The sequence below is a fragment of the Octopus bimaculoides genome, chromosome 19 (assembly GCF_001194135.2).
Source record: "Octopus bimaculoides isolate UCB-OBI-ISO-001 chromosome 19, ASM119413v2, whole genome shotgun sequence".
Taxonomy (NCBI): Eukaryota; Metazoa; Mollusca; class Cephalopoda; order Octopoda; family Octopodidae; genus Octopus; species Octopus bimaculoides.
This window is the reverse complement of record NC_068999.1, coordinates 8,406,138-8,410,148: the sequence shown is the minus strand read 5'-3', so window position 1 is coordinate 8,410,148 and position 4,011 is coordinate 8,406,138.

Sequence of the window (4,011 nt, the reverse complement as noted above, 5' to 3'; positions counted from 1 at the left end):
CAAGATTGGCATTTAGGCAGTGTGTTACATATCCCAGAGCCCCAATAATTACAGGTATAAACCTGAACTTGTAATCTGGATAGAGTAACTGCAGATTTCTCAATAGTTCAGCATAGGTGTTTCACATGAGTATCACCCACAATACAGACAAATACAGACATGGGTTGGACAGTTTGATAGGAGCTGGCCAGGCTGAAGTCAATTTTCTTCATATTTGTACTGGTATGAATCGATATACTAAATAATCTTGTTTTATTTTATATTTAGTGTTATAAGTTTAGTTTATAAAACCATAAAGAATGTTGATTTCTTTCAATAAAGGTTTTTTCAGTCAATAAATTATATCTTAATTTCCCTCCATTAAATGTTAATAATTACAAATATATTCCTATAAAGTGCTAAATTTCTTGTTCTGTATCATGCACTCACACATATATACAAGATTAAACAAATATTACTTTATGGATAGGGCAGAAATGCACAAAAATATAAGGGGGTCATTTGGGACCCCAATGGTCCTTTGTGTAATTCCAACTTTGCCAGCCAACGAAGGGTTAATTAAAACAGATACATACCTAATAAGCTTTTCTGCTTAAGATACAAGGCATGAAATTTGAGGGGAGGGGGCCAGTTGATTACACCGACCCTAGTGTTTCACTGGTACTTAATTTATTGATCCCGAAAGGATGAAAGGCAAATTCGACCTCAGCAGAATTTGAACTCAGAATGTCCAGGTGGACAAAATATCGCTAAATATTTTGCCCAGCGTGCTAATGATTCTGCCTGCTCACTGCCTTATATGTATCTAATAATAATCCTTATCTGTTTTAATTAATTAAAATGGAAATAATTATCTGACTAGGAAAACCTTGTCTGTTTTTATTAATTAAAATTTGACTAATTATTTGTGTAACAAACTCTGTTAGATATACATGTAATAAACCTTCTTGATGTTTGTTAACTAAAACTGAATTAGCTATCAGTTTTTTTAATTACTATCTGTGATCGTTAAATAAAACTGAATTAACTATGTTGTTTAAACTACCTGGAATTAGTAATTAAAATTGAAGATAACTTTGTAGTAAATCTTGTCTGTGTTTATTAATTAACTGTGTGCAAAATAAAACTTGTTTGTGTTTGTTAATTAAAACAGAATTAGATGTCTGTCTAGAAAAACATCTATGTTTGTTAATTAAAATTGAACAACTTATCTATGTAATTAAAACCTTGTCTATGACTTTCTAAATTAAAACTGACTGAGATATTTGTTCAAAAAATAATGGTGTGTGATCTTTTTGTGCCTTGGGAGGGTCATTGAATCAATAATAATGATAACACTTGCACTGGTTCAATAGCACTTCTTTATTGTTAGTCAGGATATAGTAGAAGACACTTGCCTAAGATGCCTTGCAGTGGTTTAGAACCCAGAAGTGTATGGTTGGAAAACAAACTTCTTGCCGTACAGCCACACCTGAACCTATTATTATTATTATTAGTATATATATATATATATATATTATATTATGGCAGTTTTCTTTTCTATCTGAGCATATTACAACATATTGTGATATGTGTATTTCTGCATCCCTTATATCAGGCCTAAGATGCAGTTCCATAAGCGCTATGCATAGAACTTGATTGCATGCAGTCTCAGAGACGAGACTTTGTCTTACAGTTGCTGTGCAACAGCCCTCCAATATTTAGTAGAATTATTTTAGTGATGTCTGTGTTGGTGTTAGTGGTGGCCATCCTGTATCTGTTGTTGCCAGTGCCCCTGGACTGGCTCTTGTGCGGGTGGCACATAAAATGCACCATTTTGAGCATGGCCGTTGCCAGTACCGCCTGACTGGCCTTCGTAGGATTTTCGAGCGAGATCGTTGCCAGTGCCCCTGGACTGGCTCTTGTGCGGGTGGCACATAAAATACACCATTTTGAGCGTGGCCATTGCCAGTACCGCCTGACTGGCCGGTGGCATGTAAAAGCACCCACTACACTCTCTGAGTGGTTGGCGTTAGGAAGGGCATCCAGCTGTAGAAACTTTGCCAAATCAGATTGGAGCCTGGTGTTGCCATCTGGTTTCACCAGTCCTCAGTCAAATCGTCCAGCCCATGCTAGCATGGAAAGCGGACGTTAAACGATGATGATGTTGATGATGATGATATATATATGATAATATATATTATATACATAATATATCTATCTATATCATATGTAATATATATATAGTATATATGAATCATCATTATCATCATCATTAACATCTATTTTCCCTGCTGGCATGGGTTACATACACACACACACACACACACATACATACAGTGATTGTTCTCAGATTAAGTAAAATTCCACTTCTTTATATCATTTTCTGTTTTGATCATTCAGATTAATAATTAAAGTAATTATGAAACAAACTTATGGCTGATAGATGATGATAAAAACAAACAAACAAAACTCCAAAGAACCCTCACCACAGCGCCACACACACACACACACATCTCCTGCCTGCCCTCGTATCCCCACCACTGCCATTTCACTTACCATTCGCACCAAAATGTTATTAATATTAAATGATGGGCAAGAAAAATTGGCAGATAACCCTTTTTTTTTTGTTGGCATTTTGGGGCACATACTTCTAGAAACCTAATTGTTTGAATTCCAACAAAATTGTGTAACAAGCCAACACACATATTACAAGAGATATAATATATACCAAACAAATAAAACACTTCTTGTTGTGTTGCCAAGCTGAGAGAAGCTCTGGTCATTTGATTTCTTTCTCATATTATACAATATAATATTTATTCTCAGAGGAATATACCAAGCCAAGTTCAGACTACAGTTCTTTGTCTTTGCCAGGGATTTCTATCAGAAGAAATTTTTTTTACTATATTTTTGTCTAGAGCATCAATTACATATGCCAATAAACTTCATTTTCAAAAATATATTCAAACCATATTCAGAGGATATATGTGTGACATGTCATACATACATACATACAAACAGACAGAGGGACAGGTAGACATACATACATACATAAGCACACGTGTGTTTATCTATCTATCTATTTGTCTGTCTATCTATCTATCTATCTTTCTAGTTATCTATCTATCTATCTATCTATCTATCTATCTATCTGTTGTTAGAACAACAAGCATTGTGAATTTTAAACGACGGATTCCATTTGTCTCTAGATCTGATGACAGCCAATTAATGCAAGAGAAATAGGGAGAGTGAGAAAGAGGTAGAGAGAAGGAAAGAAGGTGGGAGGGAGGAGAGGGAGAGAAAAAAATCGATCACAATATTAGATTGGTACTTTATCAACTCTGGTACAGAATGAACTTAGAATGCAGAGAACCAAAGTAATTTTGCAATACAAAGGCAGCAACCTGGTAGAATCATTAGCACACCAGGTGAAATGCTTAGCGGTCTTTCATCTGCCATTATGTTCTGAGTTCAAATTCCGCATAGGTCCACTTTGCCTTTCATCCAACTTGTTCACTAACCATGAAACAAAAAGCTCAACTACACTAGCAACCTACATCAATAGATTAAAAATGAACAACAAAGAATTTAGTATGAATTGGTCTATAACAAGGAAAGCCACAACATATAATAAACACACGAGGAATTGGAATTTATGCACAGAGGAGGCGATCCACATAATCCGAGCCAACAAAAATAGTTTACTCAATAAAATATCTGACGTTATAATTACCTGTAGACACAAATATCAACGTTTAAATTTTTCAAACAAAAATTTTCAGGACACAATAAAAATTGAAGGAACGAACATGTTGAAGTTATTAATTAACAAATCTTTATTTAAGACTATAGAAATTAATAATAATAATAATAATAATAGTAAAGAATGAGAGGAAAAAAATATAAATTAAAAATAAAACAAAATTTCATGTTCCCATGTGAAATGATTCAAACAATGGATTTAGAATAAAGAATGTAAACAAAAACGCAGTGTGTATGTCTGTATATATATATATATGTATATATATA